At 43.0% G+C, this 15,145-nt stretch overlaps 1 protein-coding gene across 2 annotated transcripts in view; it reads right to left on the bottom strand.

Annotated features, from left to right (window-relative positions):
• Window positions 1–11,016, bottom strand: part of ZBTB5 (zinc finger and BTB domain containing 5) — a 39,062-nt gene extending 28,046 nt beyond the window's left edge. Inside the window, exon 1 of one of the 2 annotated variants that reach the window (XM_004372252.2) lies at window positions 10,775–11,016. The gene's annotated coding sequence lies outside the window, so the exon portion shown is untranslated. Of the gene's footprint in view, window positions 1–994; window positions 1,046–10,774 lie in introns of those variants that run through there. The other variant, XM_023727501.1, reaches the window with a different exon arrangement.
• Window positions 11,017–15,145: the final 4,129 nt, after the last annotated feature.

The following is a 15,145-nucleotide window of genomic DNA, read 5'->3' as shown; positions in this document are numbered from 1 at the left end:
CTGTTAAATGAGAAACTATTTTGTTCTGTAAGCCTTCATCTTAAGGGAGAATAGCAGCACAACTGGAAGAGCGTAGTCAATGTCACTGAACTGTGCATGTAGAAATTTTTGAAATGGTGTATCTTTGGCGATGAGAAGTTAAGAGGGTTGACATGTTGTGGGGTTGTTAACCAATGTCATAAAACAATATGTGTACTACTGTTTCATGAGAAACTATTTGTTCCTTGTAAGCCTTCACCTGAAGTACAATAAAAAAAATCAATTACACCATGTTAACAATATCATGTACAGAAAAAAAGAGGGAAGCAATTTACTCTAATCATTTTAAACTGAAGTTGGAAATAAAGCACTTGTAAACCTATGTTATCAAGTACACAAAGTAACAGTCTATGAAGTACACATATCCAAAAACCGGATCCACAATTCAACCATTTTTTTAAGTTTTTAAAACAAACAAAAAAACTTTGTTAATTTCCATTTATTTACAAAAAATATCACTTGCAACAAGCTTCCTTTCAACAGCAGACTGTCTTTGGAGTACAAACACAAACCTGGAAAATTCACTAAAGTCTGAATTAATGGGGTACTAAAGTGTTTTACTGTATAACTTTCATTAAATCTAAGATGGCAGTGATTATAAGATGCAACATTATTTCATGCAACGGTAGGAAAGAAAAAGGTAGCCAATTAATCTAATTTATCACATCCTGTCTTCAAAGAGATTAAAATGTGGAAAAAAAAAATGTGATTTAGAATCAAGGAAATACTAGAACCTTAAACAAATAATTCAAATCTGTTAGAAGATTGGAAAGCAAATTATCTATAGATAAAATAATCCCAGATGAAAAGAAAGTGTCTTAGGATGGGTTTGCTAAAGAAGCAAAACCAGTGAAACATTTACACATACATATACGTATATGTATATACATACATACACACAGATTTTACATGTATACATGTATACATATATATACATATGTAAATATATACTCACACATAGAGAGAGATTTATCTCAAGGAAATGGCTCACGCAGTTGTAGAGGCTAACAAGTCCCAAGTCTGTGGGGTATGGTGTCAAGCTGGAGGCTTCTCCTGACTCACGCAGCTGCAGGGGCTGATGAATCCAAGATCAGCAGGTCAAACGGAAGGCCTCTAGCTGACGGGCTGCAGAGGCTGACAAATCCAAGATTGTCAGGTAAGATAGCAGGCTGCTGGCTCACAGGCTGTGGAGGCCAACAAATCCCAAGATCCGCAGACAAAGCAACAGGCTGCTGGAACACAGGCTGTGGAGGCTGACGAATCCTAACACTGGCAGGCAATACGACAGCCAGCTGGCTCAAGTCCTAAGAACCGGAGGTCAGATGATGATGAGTCAGATGCAAGATCCAGAGCAAGCAAGCCAGCCTTGCCAGAACGTCCATATATACATTGGATGCAGTTCACACCCCCAAGGAAACTCCCCTTACAACTGACTGGTTGATCACATTAGATCACATCATGGAGGATGACTACATTGTTACATAACTGTCAAACTACATCATTACATAACTGCCTAACCACTGAGAATCATGGCCCAGCCAACTTGACACACAACCTTAACCATCACAGTCCATCCCTTGTCAACCTGGCACCTGGACACATCTCCTTAAACCATACACAATCTCTAAATTAAGACAATTACAAAGTTATACTTGTACCTAACATAACTAACATGCGTACAACCAAAAACACACTAGCTCTGTTTACATCTTATATTTCACAAGTGAAGAAAACAAAAATATTTGATGTACACATATAAGGAAAAAACAGTGTTAACAATCACAGTCCTCATTTCTGCAACTGGTCATGTGGTCATAACTGATATTTAGAACTTCCTTCATCCACCACCCATCCTGTATTCTCTTTACCCTCAGCAAGCACCTCAGCTGGTCGTGGTTCTTTGCCTGGTGGGGTGACACAAACCTTCATTCCTAAAGGGTCTGGGCCATTAGCATTCATGTTGGAATTGGGTTGCTCTAGTTTTCCACTGTCTTTAATCACAGGGCGTGGTAGTACTAAGAGATGCCCTAAGGGATCTCCTATATTCCAGACATACTCTTTTTTACCTCCATTATGCAATATCAATCTGATTTCCCCTTGGTAGTCAGGGTCAATCACACCAGCCAATATGGTAACTCCCTTCTTTGCATGTTGATCCAGAGGCATGAGGAGCCCAAAGCGGCCAGGTGGCATTCTTAACTTCCAGTTCAACAGAATCTGTGTTTTGTCTCCAGGTGGGAGCATTCCTCCCTTTGGAACAAAGACCTCCAGACTTGCAAAGCATAGGGTCGAGGGGAGAGGAAGCAAAAATTGTGCAAGTGGGTCACTAGGAGTAATAGCGAGTGGTGCCACTCCCATCCCCACCCCTTGATTCCTGGAACTGTGAATCCTGACTATGGGAGAAACAGCACCATATATTGGAAGCTGGTTTAGGGGATATACAGCCTCCTGAAGAATACTGTCAAACACTGCAAAGTGTTGCCATCTAGCCAGTGCTGTAACTGTGCCTTCAGAAGGCCATTCCATCAAGCCAGCTGCTTCAGGATGATGAGGAACATGGTAAAACCAGTGAATTACATGAGCACGGGCCCACTGTCGTACTTCATTTGCTATGAAGTGAGTCCCCTGATCCAAGGCGATGCTGTGTGGGATATGGTGAGCATTCACATGAGACACAAATATCTTCACTTTGGCCCATTCAGCCAGGTCTATCCACATACCTTACCCCCATACCTCCTTGTCACCAATTTTCCAATCATGTTCCTTCCAAGTCCCTGACCATCCAGCCAAACCACTGCTGTGCCTATCCATGATGGTGGATAAGGCATTCTGTGAATCCACGGATGGTAGTTTTGGCAGATGCACTGCATGCAGGGAATGCAAATCCATACCCAGAGTGAGTGTCTATTCCAGTAAGAATGAAACACTGCCCTTTCCATGCTGGAAGCAGTCTAATATAATCAATCTGCTACCACGTTGCTGGATGATCACCTCAAAAAATGGTGCCATATCAAGGACTCAGTGTTGGTCTCTCATGCGGGCAGATTGGGCATTCAGCTGCGGTTGTAGCCAAGTCAGCCTTGGTGAGTGGAAGTCCATGTTGCTGAGCCCATGCATAACCTCTATCCCTGCCACCACAGCTGCTTTGTTCACGAGCCCACTGGGCAATGATAGGAGTGGCTGGGTAAAGAGGATGACTGGTTTCCACAGAATGCATCATCCTATCCACTTGACTGTTAAAATTCTCCTCTGCAGAGGTCACCATTTGGTAAGCATTCACATGAGACACAAATATCTTCACTTCTTTGGCCCATTCAGACAGGTTATCCATATACCTTAACCCCATACCTCCTTGCCACCAATTTTCCAATCATGTTCCTTCCAAGTCCCTGACCATCCAGCCAAACCACTGACCACAGCTCATGAATCAGTATACAATCACACATCTGGCCATTTCTTCTTCCAAGCAAAGTGAAGAACCAGGCACACTACTCAAGGTTATGCCCGTTGGATTTTCCTTCAACACCGTCCTTTAGGGAGGTCCCAGAAAGGGGATGCAGGGCTGCCACTGTCCACCTATGAGTGGTGTCTGCACATCACACAAAACCATATATACACCAGGCACCAGTTTTCTCTTCCTCAGTCAATTGATCATAAGGAACACCCCATGAGGCCATAGGTACAGACTGGGAAAGGGAACATAATGTGACAGGAATGGAGACCATGGGCATTTGGGCCACTTCCTTATGCAACTTACTTGTGCCTTCAGTTTGGGCTTGAGCCTGATCTCATATATACCACCTCCATTTAAAGATGGAGTGCTGCTGTGCACATCCAACTTTATGACTCTGTGGGTAAGACAACATCCAGTTCATGATGGGGAGCTCAGGCTGCATGGTGACTTGGTAGCCCATGGTTAAGCATTCAGTCTTTCTAAGACCCAGTAACAAGCCAAAAGCTGTTTCTCAAAAGGAGAGTAGTTACCTGCAGAGGAAGGCAGGGTTTACTCCCAAATCCTAAGGATCTAGACTGTAATTCACCAATAGGGGCCTGCCAAAGACTCCAAACAGCACCTCTATCTGCCACTGACACTTCAAGCACCATTGGATCAGCTAGATCATATGGCCTAAGTGGTTTGTACGGCAGCCTGAACCTGTTGCAAAGGTTTCTCTCGTTCTGGGCCCCACTCAAAACTAGCAGTTTCTCAAGTCATTTGACAAAACAGGCCAGGGAGTAGTGCACTCAAATGAGGGATATGTTGCCTCCAATATCCAAAGAGGCCTCCTTTTTACTTGTGGGAGGGGCCAGATGTAACAACTCATCCTTCACATTAGAAGGAATATCTTGATATGCCCCACACCACTGGACTCCTAGAAATTTCACAAAGTGGAAGGCACCTGAATTTTTCTGGGATTAATTTCCCACCCTCTAGCACACAAATATTTTACCAGTAAGTCCAGAGTCATTGACACTTCTTCCTTACTAGGTCTAATCAGCATAATGTCATCAATGTAATGAACCAGTGTGACTTCTTGTGGAAGGAAAAGGTGATCAAGGTCCCTGAGGACTAAATTATGACATAGGCCTGGAGAGCTGATGTAGCCCTGAGGTAGGCAAATGAAGGTACTGCTAGCCTTGCCAGCTGAAGGCAAACTGCTTCTGGTGGTCCTTCGAAACCAGAATCAAGAAAAAGGCATTAGCTGTACACCAGGTACCAGGTGATATATTAATTTGCTCAAGCAATGAAACTACATTTGGAACAGCAGCTGCAACTGGAGTCACCACATGGTTATGTTTACAATAATCCACTGTTATTCTCCAAGATACATCTGTTTTTTGCACAGGCCAAACAGGTGAGTTGAATGGCATTGTGGTGGGAATCACCACCTCTGCATCCTTCAAGTCCTTAAGGGTGGCAGTAGTCTCTGCAATCCCTCCAGGAATACGATATTGCTTTTGGCTGATTTTCTCAGTTAGGGGCAGTTCTAATGGCTTTCACTACTATAATGGCCCTTAATGCCATTTGTCAGGGATCCAGTGTGGGGGTTCTGCCAGTTGCTGACTACGTCTATTCCAATTACGTGTTCTGGAACTGAGGAAATCACTATATATAATGGGTTCAAGGACACACTGGACCCACTATGAGACAAACGGGAGCTAAGACTCCATTAATAACCTGACCTCCATATGCCCCCATTCTGACTGGTGGGTCACAGTTATATTTTGGGTCTCCTGGAATTAGTGCCAGTTCAGAGCCAGTATCTAGTAATCCCCAAAAAAGTCTGATTATTTCCTTTTCCCCAATGAACAGTCACTCTGGTAAAAGGCCGTAGATCCCTTTGGGGAAGGCTGAATGATTAACAGTATACATTTGTGGCAGTATAGCAGGGTCCTTCCTCAAGGGGATCTGTCCTCCCCTTTACTCAAGTCTGTAAACTGACTCAAGTCTAGGAACTGACTGAGCGGCCATGACACTCTATTCTGGCAATTCAAGTTAGACTCCATTCGCTGGACCTAGAATTCTTCTGCCTGTACAGATCAAGTAAATATTTAGTAGATTTCCCATCTGTTTCACTCCTAAGGACACCATGACTAAGTAGCCAATGCCATAAATCCGTATGAGTAAGACTATTCTGATTACTGCTTTGACTCTGCTGTCCCTTATGGTAACCACGCCCACCTTGTCTTTGTCGATTAAGTGCCCCCACTTGGCCCCTACCCCCACGGGGGCAGCCCCATTGTAGTTAGGTGTCTTAATTCAGTTAGGGTAATTCCCACTGTCAAATTTGACTTACATAAAATAGCAATCACAGCAGTCTTCAAGGATGCTGGGGCTCCCTTCACAAATTTGTTCCTCACCCCTATGGTAAAAGGTTTGTCCTCTGAGCACCTCATGTGTGGGTCTGTGGTCTAACCTGATAAATCCACTGTAAAATGCCAACTTCCCTAACCCTTTGGATACTTCCTTCTACAGTATACCAAAGCAGGTCTGGCACTTCAACTTGATTTAGTGTAGGCATCGCATAATACATGCTTCAGCAAACCAACCAAATAAACTATTAGATCCTTTCCTAAACTCTCTAGCTGAAACACTGAATGAAGAATCTGTGCTTACTGGGCCCATATCAATAAACTCAGACTAATCCAACTTTATGTTCCTTGCACCATTACCCCATACCCTTAACAGCCATTCCCATGCCGATTCCCCAGGCTTCTGTTTGTACATATTAGAAGAGCCAAGCGGTTCTTTTGCAGTGTAATATTCCTCCTCTTGGGTCACATCTTGTACTTCATCTTTTGGGGCTCGTTGGGACTTAAAGTCTAGTTATAGGTCTAGAAACAAAAATGGGTGGTAGGAACATTCAGCAATGTTTTGTAAGGCATTTACCTCAGGTAATGCCCCAGGCAGTATCTCAGACAAAGACTCTTCAGGCAGAGCTAGGTTAATCTCATCAGATGGTGGTAGAAGGGATAATGGTTTTACTGGGGAGGGTGGCTTAGAAGACAAAGATGGCGTGATCTCCTCAGATGGGAGTAAGAGGGCTGGTTCTGTTGGCAAGAGTGATTCAATGGAATTTCAGGGCTCAGTGTCCCCAGCTTCCTGATTATCTGTCCTTAGGTCCCCATCCCAAGTTTCAGGATCTCATTTCTTCCCAATCAATGCTCTCACTTTAACTTCAGACACCATTTGATGTTGGGAATTCAACTGGCGTTGTAATTAAGCCACTCTTATGATAAGACTCTGGGTTTAGTTTTTGGCAATATCAGCTCTGTTACCCATAAGGCTTTCTTTCACAGTACAAGTGGCAACATTCAGGTCTTTTATGCAACGCTTGAGCTATGACTCTGAAGCCCTGAGCTCATCTCTTTTACCACTTTGTCTAGTGAAAATAGGACCAACCAACCAGCTTCCAAATACTTCTCGTTATGAAAAAATCGTAGAAAAGTTTCAAACGTGCTCACCCAGAACCTCACTTCTCACCAACACTTGATCTACTGTGTTGTTGTTAGGTGTCGTCAAGTCGGTTCCAACTCATAGCGACCCCATGTACAACAGAACGAAACACTGCCCAGTCCTGTGCCATCCTCACAATTGCTGCTATGTTTGAAATCATTGTTGAAGCCACTGTGTCAATCCATCTCCTCGAGGGTCCTCCTCTTTTTCACTGACCCTCTACCTTACCAAACATGATGTCCTTCTCCAGGGACTGGTCCCTCCTCATAACATGTCCAAAGTACGTGAGACAAAGTCTCACCATCCTTGCTTCCAAGGAGCACTCTGGCTGTACTTCTTGATCTACTGGTGGTGATATTTTGCACATTAATATTGCCACCTGACACCACAGATTAGCAGTGCCCTCTTTACTACTGAAGGCAGAGTCATCAGCGCCTTTAAGATTAGTCAGACTTGAGAACCAATTTAGAAAACTCATCCCTACAATTTTGTTTCTCCAGAATCACTCTCAGTACCAAATGTCTTAGGCTGGGTTTTCTAGAGAAGCAAAACAAGTGAAGCATATATGTATACAGAGAGAGAAAAAGAGATTTATCTTAAAGCAATGGCTCACGCAGCTGTAAAGGCTGGCAAGTCCCAAGTCCACAGTTCAGGCATCAGGCTGGCGGCTTCTCCTGACTCACACAGTTGCAGGGGCTGACAAACTGAAGAGTGGCAGGCCAGATGGCAGGCCATTGGCTTATAGACTGCAGAGCCTGACAAATCCAAGATTGGCAGGTAAGATAGCAGGTTACTGGCTCACAGGCTGCAGAAGGCGGCGAATCCCAATATCAGCAGGCAATACGGCAGGCAGCTGGCTCAAGTCGCAAGAAATGGAGGTCAGATGATGATAAGTCGGATGCAAGATGTAGAGCAAGCAATCCAGCTTTGCCAGAACACCTATATACATACATTGGATGGAGGCCACACGCAAGGAAACCCCCCTTACAACTGACTGGCTGATCACATCAGATCACATCATGGAGGCTGACTATATCATTACATACATGCCAAATTACATCATTACATAACTGCCAAACCATTAAAAATCACTGCCCAGCCAAGATGACACACAACCTTAACCATGAGAGAAAATAATCTACCATTACCTACTATATTACAATGAAGTCATTACTCTAGCATAATTCCTAATCTGTCTGAGCTGTCAAAAAGATAAATCAAAGTGTTTAGCAAATACATGTAAAATTAATAAAATGAAAGATATCCCAAAAATTGGATCTTAAGATTAAGAGTCACTATATAGTGATGAAAACAACTGTAAAGAGCAATAGTTCACTCAGAAACAGCTGGTCTTTTAGCATATGAGAATTTCACTTCATACTTATTCAAAAAGTGCAGTGTTATGTTACAGTCCATCTTACCCGCTACGCTAACAAAATTGGCTCTACCAGATAACATGTTTGCAAAATACTAAGTATAGAAAATATAAAATCATATACTTAAAACTTAGAGGGCAAAAGTATTTGGTTACGATTAATTTACATTTTAAAAATAAAAGCTGAAAGCTAACATGGAATCAATACTTGGTTGTTGGTTTTTTTCCCCTTTCCAAAGAGGATCTGCGACAAATTCAAGATTGTGTGTCAGCACTACAGCAAGCTTCGTCATATCACACTGAACACAGTGTTTTTGAGTCTTATCCACACTGAAAAACTCTGATTCTATACAATTCATGCTGCTGTTATCGCGTGCCGCTGAGTTGATTCCAACTCAAAACAACCATATAAGAGAAGAACTGCCCCACGAGGTTTCCCAGGCTGTAATTTTACAGAAGCAGATTACGAGGTCTTTTCTCTCACAGAGCCGCTGAGTGGGTTCGAATAATAGCTGAGCACTAAACCATTCCTTAACCATTGCACCACCAGGACTCCTTATAATTCATGCTAAGTACTTTAAATACTGAAAAACATTTACATGTATTTTCTTATCCAAGTGACTTTTTTTTTTTATTACTTCAACTTCTTATGACAGTCTTGTGACAAAGTCTCTTTTGAAAGCACTGACCCCCTGAATTTAGGAAAATTCCCAATTATATGCTTTTCCTTCAAATCTTATCACTTTCAGAATTTTGCCGGACACCTCAATTAACCAGAATCCAGCCTGCCAGCATCCTCAACTAATTGTACTCTTGACGGTTTGTCTGAAGCAACTTTTAGGAGGAAAAAAAGGCCAATCTTGACCTCAGGACTCTTCAAAAAGTCCTGATTCATTTATTGAGCAAAACCCGTGGGCCCAGAACAGGTTCCCAACCAGTCAGTCTTACCTGGCAGCTCACCAAGCTGGCTGCAGTGGCCAGGCCAGTCCTCTCAAGTTTGTTGAGATTTCCAGAGGGTGTTAAAGCAACAGTGGGAGATCTTCTCTTGGCTTAGGGGATTTTGCCTAAAATTCTTCTCAGTCTTCTCTCCCCATCTGGTCTCTTCCCTTCCCACTCTTTTAGCTGACTGCTAACCACTCTCACCACGGAAATCACAAGACTTCAGCAAACAAAAAGTAAAACCCATTGTGGTCAAATCGATTCTGACTCATAGAGCCCCTATAGCAAGTTCTCCAGAAAAGGGTGAGGCACTCAGCCCCCCCCTTTTCTTTTTTTTTAACCTAAGACACAGTAGTCTACACAATGGGAAATAAATCATCAATGATGACTAAGTCACAACATTCTTTTCAATCTCTAAAAAAAGATCCAAATGTATGTAACAGCTTCTATTTATTACATCTGAAAAGTATATTAACACATTTGGGAAATATTCTTGTTTCAATTCTTGCAGGTTAAGAGTTTCTGATTTCTATTAATTCGAGTTAACCAGAACTTAAAATTCACTGGAGCTTACTAGTTAATCAAGACTTTCCTGTGCCTTTACCTAAAAAATTTCCTCCAAATTAAATATTTAGGATTTGTCTTCTATTCAGAAGTTAATTTAAACAGTATCCTCCACTATGCTAGAATGCAAACTGACTTAATAATAAATGACGTTTTTTGGAAGGAAAAAAATCCTTCAACTTCCCTCATTCACTCCCTTATATTTTAGTATTCATGTACAAGTCTGCCTGTCCTCCAAACAAGGGGTGAGGGTGGGACGGCAGTATCTTACCATGAATCGCCCACAGCTCCTAATACGAAGCCTTGAAATAGTGGGCATTCAATAAATGCCCATTATACACTTTAGTCCTCTGATAACTAGTTGAGGCATTCCAAAACACCTTCCAGGGTTTGCCATCGCTTCTCAATTCCAGATCGCCTCTGGCCTTGCTCTGGTGAAATGAAATCTCGTCGCTCAAGAAAACAAGACCCAGGATGGGGGCAAGGGAGACACCGAACCCATCCCACACGGCACCAGATACTCTATTCATCTCGACAGGGTGTTGGTCCGGAGGCCTTTCCCACTCCATCCCAGGAACCTGCGTCGCCAGCCGGGAGATCCGCGGGGGCACCGGTCCCCGCCCCACCCCGCAGACAGACAGCTTGGCGTCGGGACACGGGAGACGCCTGCGCAGAAGTACCAGCCTCTCAACCGCCTGGCCCTTCCACTCCGAAGGGTAACAATACCCCCTCGGAAAGACAGGCAGGGTAGCCGGGGGCACCGATACGCGTCTGCGCGCTCCCCGACGCCTTGGCGCGACCCTACTCGCGCCGCCCGCCCTGCAACATTAGTGCTCAACCGTCTCCAAGTGAGCGCGCCCGCACGCGCGCCACCACCGCTCGCGCTGACAGGATCGCCTCACCTGAACCGGGCTCCGCCCCCCTTCTCCACAGCTGGAGGAGGCGGTGACCCCTCTCCAATCGGACCCGACAGTGTCGGAGGAGGTGGGAACGTCCAGGCTGGCGTCTCGGTGATGGGATTTCCTCCCCGTTCCGCCCACCCCCCGCCCACCCCGCCTCTAGTCCCCCAGCTCCTTCAGCCCGTTCGCAGCAGCACTCTCAGAACTCCACGGCGGTGCCCGACAGTAAGCGGAAGTGACGCAATGCGAGCTCGCCTACGCCGTTCCATTTATCCGCCCCTTCGGCCAAGCAGCAGCCAATCATCAAAAAGAAGGGCGGGGCCAGGGCAGGAGTGCAGCCAGCCCGCGCGCGGAACCCGGAGGAATTTACCCGGCCAGTTGATAAACTGACCAATCCACGGTCCCGGGAGCCTCGCTGTGTTTACTACCGACCGAATCCGTGAGCGCTGTGACCAATCACCGTTTGCTTTACAACACGTAAACCTGTTATCAAACGCCTTTTAAGGCGGGATTTATCCCTAAGAGGCTCTAGGTTTGGATTATAGAAAAGCGACAGTGTGCCTCAGCCAATCAAAACCCGTTGCTGTTGAGGGACTAGCATTTTCCGCTCAATTCCGCCAATCATAATCACGACTGCCTGGGTCTTTGAGCGAGCCCATGAGGCGGAACCTTCGTGTAGTGCTCCCTGCCATTGGCTGGTCCTGAAGGATTTTCCCCGCCCCCTTGCCCGCCCCTTCGGTGACCCCCAGCTCCAGGACTGAGGAGAGTTCTTTTCGCAGAACCCAGAGACGGACTGCGGCAAAGGCTGACCTCGCACCTTGTAGGCGTTGTAAAAATAAATTTTCAAGAAGCTGTTTAAGTTTAAGCCAAAATCCAGGCTAAAAACGCTGAACTAAAAAGATGTACATTTGATGGCAGTCAGTTCCAACCCCGCCCCACGTCCCGTCACGGTGGCTGCCGGTCTCGAAACGCTTGCTCCTGACGAGTCTGGCGGGCTGGTCCTGATACCGGACTCTGGCGCTTTGCTCCACCCTCTGTGCCGCATACCAAGAAATCTGTAGTTTCCGGAACCAAGTTTATGATCACCTACCCCAATCACCTCCTCCAAACCAAAGAAAATTGCAAATACTGAGACATCCTAAAGATGTCTAAAACACGAAAGGGTCCCAGGCTTCTGAGACACTCACTGTTCTCAGAAAAAAGCAAGCACTGGTGCGACTCCCGGGCTTCAGGTGCGGGCTTGGATAGAAAACCCGAGCCTAGAAGGAAGCGCCCTCCTGAGTGTGCCAGGCATTGGAACCAGGGAAGGATCCCTCCTGCTTTCTCGGTGGAGAAAAGAAAGCCCCTAAGGGACCTTTTCCTGCGGGACCTGTTAGGGAGCTCTGTGTTGCTCCTGAGACAAAGGCAGGCTCTGGAAGGCGGCTAGGTTCTTTTAAAAATGGAACGCCAGCTTCTTCAGAACATTACATCCAATTATTATCACAGCTGAGTTCACCCCTTTAGTAGTTACGGGTTAAAAATGTCCATTGGATTTTTTTTCTCTCTTTAAGGCCCCAATAAAGTCATGGTAAATCCTGTTCATTAAGATTCCCTGACATTTTAATAGCCCTTACACATATTTTACCTCCAGATTGGGCAGTAAAATAATGAAAACGTGGAATGCTGACGATAAGAGAGCGGTTTCATATATGTGGCCCTTACAATAATGCTGTGAACTACATATTTATCCAAAATTTACAGATTGGCAAAAGTTAAAAAATTCATATATTCACTACTTAGGAAAGTGTGAAAAATGGGCACCCTCTTATATTATTGGCAGGAGTATCACTGAGGCTGTCTTTAGAAATAATTTGGTAGTGTCTATGAAAATTTTAAATATGCACTAATTTCCTTCTAGTTATCAATTCCTTCCTGGAAATGTATTCCACCAAAATACACAAATGTGGAAAACACATACAAGGCTATTCCACAGCCTTGTTAGCACCAGAAGGATTTTTAAAAAATGATTCTGTCTTAGTTATCTAGGGCTGCTATAACAGAAATACCACAAGTGAATGGCTTTTAACAAAGAGAAATTTATTCTCTCACAGTCTAGGAGGCTAAAAGTCTAAATTCAGGGTGCCAGCTCCAGGGGGAGGCTTTATGTCGGCTCTCGGGGAAGGTCCTTGTCATCAATCTTCCCCTGGTCTAGCAGCTTCTCAGCACAGGGACCCTGGGTCCCAAGGACGCACACACTTCTGGTTCTTTTTGCTTGATAGTAATGAGGTCCCTCTGTCTTTCTGCTCACTTCTGTCTTTTATATCTCAAAAGAGATTGACTCAAGACACAACCTAATCTTGTGGATCAAGTCCTACCTTATTAACATAACTGCCTCTAATTCTGCCTCAACATCATGGAGGTAGGATTTACAACACATAGGAAAATCACATCAGATAACAAAATGGTGGACAACCACACAAATACTGGGAATCATGGCCTAGCCAAGTTTACACACATTTTGGGAAGATATAATTCAATCCATAACAAATCGATATGTAAATATTATGGCTCCCTCATCACTAATGAACATTTACATACAGAATCAAAAAAACCCTGTGTGTGTGGTATTTATAAATGTTTGTAGCTGTATGGCTAAGAATGAAAGGATACTATCAAACTGTTCACATTAGTTCCTCAGTGAAGGGGAGTGGGATGGGGGTGGAAATGTTTTAAGAGAGCCTTCTTAATTTTTAGTCTTTATATACTTCTATATTAATTCAAATTTTTATAACAAATATTTCTATACTTTTATGAAAGCTAAGTTTTTATAAAAAGAGGAAAAATTTTGGTTTGTTCAGGTTTTCCTAAATTAAGCTATAAATTTAAAATGTTCCCAGTAAAAGTATCAATAGGATACTATTTGAAACAAGCTGATTCTATGATTCATAAAGGAAGATAATATAGCAAGAACAGCCAGGGAAATTCTAAAAAAAAAAAAAAAAAATTAACAAGGCAGCAATAACCCTAACAATTACTAAACTATATCATGAAGCTTTATTATTTAAAACAGTTTGGTACTAGTGTATTAAGAAAACAAACAAATCAGTGGATCAAAACATAGGGTCCAGAAATAAACCTAAATATATAAGAGAATTTAGTGTACAACAAAGTTGGTATAGACTATATAGACTATTTTTTAAAAGGTATTGTGAAACTGGGAAGTCTTTTAGGAAAAAAATAAGTTAGATATGTACCTGACTTCTTACAACAAAATTAGTATCAAATGAATCGAATATTAAAACATTTTAAAATTAAACTGTAAAAGGAAAAGAAGAAAACATGCAATAATATGCTTTATAGTCTTGGAGTGGGGTAGACATTTTAAAACAAAATGCAAACCCTGAAAGCTATAAAATATGACTGATAAATGTAGCTACATAAAAATGTACTTTTTTCTATAGTGCAAAAAAAATTCCATAATCAAAGTCCAAAGACAAAGGACAAACAGAAAACTATTTGCAACATATTAGATTAAAAGGCTAGGTTCACTTAACATACAAAGACTTCCTGGAAATCAGTAAGACCAACAACAACCATATACAAAAATAAGCAAAGAATACAAACAGACTATTCATAGAAAGAAAAGAAAATCCCATTGCTTGTGAGTCCAACTCATAGCAACCCTATAGGACAGCATAGAACTGCCCGATAGGGTTTCCAAGGAGCAGCTGGTGAATTCAGACTGCTGACCTTTTGGTTAGCAGCCAGACTCTTAAACCACTATGCCACCAGGTCTCCATTCATAGAAAAAGACATACAAATGGCTCATAAACATACGAAAAGATTCTCAATCTACCTCATACAAAAAAAAGTGCAAAGTACAACACAATAAGATATCATTGTTCAACTATCAGATTGGAAAAGATCAAATAGCTTTGTAGCACACCATGTTGGCAAGGGTTTGGATATAAATAGCCACTCTCATTCATTGCTACTGGGGATAGAAATTAGTACAGATTTTTTACAATATTGCAAGTACAAATATCCCCATACTCAGTGTCATGGGTTGAATTGTGTCCCCTAAAAATATCTGTCAACTTGGCTAGGTCATGTTTCTCAGTATTGTATGATTGTCTACTATTCTGTAATCTGATGTGATTTCCGTATGTGTTGTATATCCTATCACTACAGTGTAATAAAATGGATTAGTGGCAGTTATATTGATGAAATCTACAAGATTAGATAGTGTCTTAAGCCAATCTCTTTTTGAATATAAAAGAGAGAAGCAAGCAGAGAGACATAGGGACCTCATACCACCAAGAAAGCAGTGCCAGGAGCAGAGCATGTCCTTTGGACCCGGGGATCCCTGCTCAGAGAAGCTCCTGGGGTCTGGGG

The sequence above is a fragment of the Trichechus manatus genome, unplaced genomic scaffold (genome assembly GCF_000243295.1).
Source record: "Trichechus manatus latirostris isolate Lorelei unplaced genomic scaffold, TriManLat1.0 scaffold00016, whole genome shotgun sequence".
NCBI lineage: Eukaryota > Metazoa > Chordata > Mammalia > Sirenia > Trichechidae > Trichechus > Trichechus manatus.
This window is presented reverse-complemented; position numbering and strand designations above follow the sequence as displayed.